Below are 6,000 nucleotides of genomic sequence, written 5' to 3'. Positions count from 1 at the left end.
TTCCTTACCATGTGTGACTGGATCACTTTTCCCCGTAAATTTGTCAGACTTGGGGATCTCAAAATGTTTAGGAAATGGTGTCATCATGGTAGTCTTATCAAAAGGGTATGGGCAATCATTCTCAAACTTGAAAGTTTCGGTGTCTGTCCCATCCTTGAGGGTTTTGAGAGAATTTTTCATCTCCTACCATTTAGAGTTTATAGATAGGAGAGTGAGTGGCCCTGATCCAGGTGCCCCTAGTGTAGGATACGTGCCAGAATTTGAATTTTGATATGGAGAACTCATATGGCCATATGGTGTCTATGGAAAAATAGTTTACATTACTGGCGGAGTGCATGTTATGGTTTGGTGGAATGTAGGTTGTGCATACTGTTGTATCTATTGAGGTTGATGTGGTAGATAACCATGAGGTTGCTGCCCTATGAGATAGTTTTGTGTGGGTGCTTGGGCATACTACTAGTGTGAAGACTATGGCTGAAATGGTGGTAATGCAGGTAATGCTTATGTCGTGCTCTAGGAATATATAACATGCCCAATATATGTGGGTTGTGTGCCTGCTTAAGAGTATGACTGATTTTGAACACGTGCAAGGTAGTTAATCTGTAGGAAAGTATTTATAGTAGGGAACTACATTGGGGGTGGATTTTGGCTATTACCTAAAGGTGGCATAGAGAAATAGTTGGTAAAGGGTGGTAGTGAATAGCTATGTGAAGCAGTAGATGACAATGCCTAAGGTGCAGACATGACTGTAGTGCTAGGGGGAAGACTAGTGATAGGTGCCTTTGTCGCAGCAATATTCCAAGGTCCCAAAGGAAATGCGGTTGAAGAGCTTTGGCTAGCTACAAAGGGGTTGACAGTGATTTTTGGTGGGATGGAAGATGAGATATTGGACCCCAATGGTAGCATTTCAACAAAAGATGGACTAGATGTGATTTGGGGTGGAAGTAGAAAGGGAGTGTTGCTAGATGCAAATGAAGTATTTGATGGAGCAAAAAAATGAGTGGTGGGAGAAAATGTACTAGGTATACTTAGGGATGTAGTATGCAATAATGGTTGAATGAGAGTGGCATGGGTGTTCTATAGGATGGGAACTGACACCTGGGTCAAGGGTATATTGGGGTCTGTTGGTTCTACCTGAGGTGGTTGCCATCTAAACAATGGGTGAGTAGGATCTATTATGTCGAGAGGTGGTGGTCTCCCAAACTCAAAGACACAAACATTATCCCTTAAGAAGTTTTCCATGATGGTTTCCTTGTTTCGATCTATGTTGGCATTTATGATAGTGGCATGCCCCGGTTGGTTTATGAATGCCTCAATATCTATGGAGGATCTTGCCTCTTCTAGAATTCACAGTAGTGGATCTGACGATGTCATGGAAACTATGTGGTACGGCTGAGCTCAAGATGTGTTACCACTATGACTAGGGTCCATATCTTTCTTTTTTTGTGTGTTCCTACCAGAATGTGTGGTGGGTGGCATGAAAGGATGATTTTCCTAAGGATGATAATGTAGCGAGGGATGATGCTAGATATGTATGATACTAGGGGAGTCTAAATGATATGATGCTAAGTGCAAGATTTTTGTGTTTTTCTAAAGGATGAATCTGGAAATGTGATGATGATGTGAAATGCATGATCTTAACCTTTGGCTTAAGGTGATGTGGGAAACCAATAAAAACCTATTCTCAGAAAATGTTGTGTTTCAAGGATACTTAAGATGATGAGATATGTGATGCAAAAGTGTTTCTAAGTGAGCAAGAAATTAATGGGAGATGTAGAGATTTTTAAAAATTCATGTGGCGGATTCTTTTTTCAACAACCTATGATGGGAGGAGATGGTCTAACTTCAAATGTTTTTGCAGGATAGTGTGATTCCTAGATGAGAGGCTAAACCTGAAAGTGCACAAGTGTGTGTGTAAAAAGGGAAGACCTAATCAAAACGAGTAACAATAGAGTTGTTGATAAGGCTCATATTAACACAATGTCAAAGGGTTAGGTTTTGGATTTTTTAGTCCCATTTAGTTTGCAACGCTACCTCTGCTCTGTCTTTCTCAATTTGATCTAATTTGGCAATCCTTAGGTTGGGGTTGTTTTTCTTTTGCTCTGCTTCTATTTCCTTGTAAATTGGTATTTGTGGAAGTTTAGCCTTTTTGAATTTAGTCTCGGGATGGCCTGACATGAGATATTTCCAAGGGATTTTGTTTGCAACTGTGAGGTTTTGGAGGTAGTGACTATGCTAAGTATACCTTTTGGACCTTTGGTTGAAAACACAAATCGATTGAGAAATAGCTAAGGTTTTTTCAACAATGGAATGATTTTGAGTGAAGTGGGACGAGCTTGACCTTAGATTTTTGTTGTGAATGAACTTGCTAACAAAATTTTGGTCAAGGGAAAAATGTGATATTTTTGATCAAGTAGGATGGGTAATAAGGATACATTTGAAAAAGAGCAACCTTTTTGGATAAATGGCAAAAGGGGTGTTTGCATTTTGTTGGATATTTTGTGGGTTTTTAGATAACAAGTATAGGTAAGTATAAACCAAGAAGGAAAAACATTCTTGTGAATGGACTTGCTAACAACCATTTGTATATGAAAAGATTGGATCTTTCAAAGACAAGATGTGATATTTTCAGTCAAGTAGGATAGGTGGCAATTTTTTTTTGAAAAAGAGCAAGACTTTGGATAAATAAAAGGGTTTTGTAACTAGGATCTGCTTAGTGATTTTTTCATGTTTTGAGGGAATAAGTATAACTTTTAGAAAAAGGGACAAAGTGAACCAACAAGACAAACATAACAACTATTGTTTGAAATGACAAAGGTGGAACTTTTTCTCTATTTTGAAGATTTTTATGAGCAAACAATTTCTGAAAGGACAAAGCAACTTTGAGAAAGACAAACAGATGATCTCTTTAGCAAAAGGATTTTGATAGTAACCATTGAATTGTGTATGTTCAACAAATATTTTTCACAGATCTTGATCACAAATAAAATAGTTCAAATACATGCTTTATCTCTAAGGTTAGATTTTTTATTGCAATATGTTATTCAACAGCCCACAACTTGATGTCTCTTGATTCTAGTACAATATGTCCCTCTCATCGAAGTGGTGAGTCAATACAAGAGTTGATTGACAAATGATACACATCAAAGAATCTTCGAGGCATCGCAAATAGAAGTTTCCCTTCTATGGGAACAATGACCCTTGGAGATGAAACCGGAGTGGCCTTATGCCTCTATCAGGGGAGCACAATGGTGAGTAATCTTGAGGGATGTTGTTTCCCTTGCACCAACAATGAACATATCGTAGAAAAAAGTGAGTTACTTTTGACTAAAAGGGTTGTAAATGGGTCTATGGAGTCTCTCCAAATGGTTGTTACGTATGTGATCCACTTAAGAATCTATTTTGGACATGCTGAAATCATGGGAAAGTTTTCCCACCTCAGGCTACCACTAGAAACACATTTCCTGAACTTGTATGAGATAGAGCGAGAAAGTTTACCTTTCCCCTCATTTATATACTAGCCAGACATTATACCAGTTTGAGCTTCTCACCAAAGGGGAAGTGCTTCCCAGAGGTGGATGAACTAGCTAGAAGCACTCCTAAGTTGTTGCAGATGGTCTTGCTAACAACTTCGATACATGCGTCACATATTTTAAAGTCTTACATTGCATGAAAAGAGAGAAGTCTAAGATGTACAAAAATGCACAATCTCAAAACACACAAGACATGGGGTTAATTACTATTTGGACACTTTAATGCTCTATTCTATGATTTTTGAAAACATAGGTGTTTAACATACCAGATTCATTCCAACTTCACAACGTCATCAACAAAAGTAAATCGAGTCAATAAAAAGGAATTTGTGCACAAAAGCTTCAAAGAGGAGGGAATAAGAGCATTTTAACCATTAGGGCATTCAAGATTTGATGAAGTTTATTTTAAGTCCCAAATTTGAAGTGTTTGTAGATAATGTTCTTTAACACCTTAAAATGAAGTGTTCATCGCAATGGTTAATTTTAATCTTTAATCATTCATTCCATGAAAGATGAAAAAAAAAGGATTTGTTCAATTTTAAGCTATTTACAAGACAATTATTATGATAAAACCTATAGAAAACACGTCAGCATAGAAACCTGTAAGGAAAACTGTTAGAATTTTGAGCAAATCAGATAACAGTGTGAACCTATAGGTTTATGCAGTGATCCCACAGGCACAAGAATGCAAAAAATGTTAGTGAGAATGCATGACAAAGAGTGATAAAAATTGAGAAAATTTAGACCCCAGGTTTAAAAAAATAGTGTGATCCTGCAGGTTTAGGCAGCAATCTCGTAGGCGTGGGGACACAAAAAGGATACGCAAGAACATGGGACAAAATTTGGTGAAACTATGTAAATTTAAGCTAAGGGTTTTAAAAAATTGTGTGATCCTGCAAGTTAAGTTTTGAGCGTTCTTTCAGGTAAATACTTTGATGGGTTTGAGAGATCAATGATAGGAACAGGTTTGTAAGTTTGCTTGGTCAATGGCCGCGTTCCTATAGGTAAATGTGAGTGATCCCATAGGTGGTTCAAGTGGTCTCGTAGAAGAAGAACTGGTGGGGATGTAGCACTACCTTGTAACATGCAGCATCAACTAATTGGGGATGAACTGCAAATTCATAGTTGCAGGTTCGCATTCCCACCGGTGAATAGTTGTGTTCCAGTAGTCACGTGATCACATTCTAGAGGTCGTGAGATCACAAAACAAGCTAGTTTTTTAAGTGTTTCAAAATGGAAAATTATTAGATGGCCGACAGTGTGATTTTCAAAGGATGACCTGCATACCTGCAACAAAATTAGCAAACTTATCACAAAAACACACAAGCAAACAAGGTTACTTTGGTTAGTTAACACAAAAAATCCAAAAATTGATTAGATTGACCTAAATGTGGGGTCCCACAGGGCATGCTAAAATGTATCACCTATTTTAGTTTTGTAATATGAATACTAACTATTAAAGGAAAGCATTAACAATACTAAACGAGCTAACACTTAAGATAGGACCGAGGGTTATCACCACAAAAGGAAGCAAACCAAGAATGGTAGGCTCCTAATGGTATAACACATGATACAAAGGATTTTTCCCTGATTAAGATAAGTATGCTCACAAGTATGCTCAAGCTCCAAGTGGATGGATTAAGTGCATGAAGGATGGTTTCAAATGATGGAGTCATGGAGGTATTTCAGCATTATAATAGTATTTTGGTATTTTTTAGGCTCTCAAAATAGCATTATAAGTTTTCTTAAAAAGTGGATGATGTTTGTGAAGGGACGGGCTTCTATTTATAGGCCAAGGGGTAGAGGGATGGACGGTCAGGATGCAAGGATGGAAAGATGGTGAGGGAGGGTCAAGATGTACTCAAAGGGGAGCACATGGATTATGCTTGTTTGAAGGCAATAGGGAAGTGACACATGTCACAGGATGATTGGATGTGAGAGGATAGGATAAGGGTTGGTCAAAGGAGTAATGAGGGAGGTTGAGAAATAAAGAGGGATGGTTGAGAAGTGTAAGAAGTGTAGGAGTCACTTATGAGGATCTAAGGAGTGTGGTTGAGTTTTTTGACTTTGGCTTGGGTTAGCAAGTCTTAACCCATGTTTATGATTGTGCACATGATTAGAAGAGGGATTAGGATTATCTTAGAAGAGAGGTTAGGGGATGAGTGATTTGGCTTTGATGGGATGGGTTAGTTAGGAGGTTAAATGAGGTTAGTATGGGTGAATGGGTTGGATTAGGGGTTAGGATAGGGTTTAGGAAGGTTTTTAGGATTTTAGATATTTTATTAAATGTTTTATTTAATAAAATGAGAGTATGGAATCAAATTGAATAGATTTGGTGATTTATTCAATTTAATAGAAGAATTGCGATTTAATTGATAAATTGATTTTGGGTGATCATTTGATTTTATAAATTGGACTATAGTTAATTAAATAAATCAATTAATTAGTATATGATGATAAATTAATT

Source organism: Cupressus sempervirens, chromosome 5 (genome assembly GCF_028749045.1).
Source record: "Cupressus sempervirens isolate cs-2001-9-10 chromosome 5, ASM2874904v1, whole genome shotgun sequence".
Taxonomy (NCBI): domain Eukaryota; kingdom Viridiplantae; phylum Streptophyta; class Pinopsida; order Cupressales; family Cupressaceae; genus Cupressus; species Cupressus sempervirens.
Note: the sequence above shows the minus strand (reverse complement) of the source record.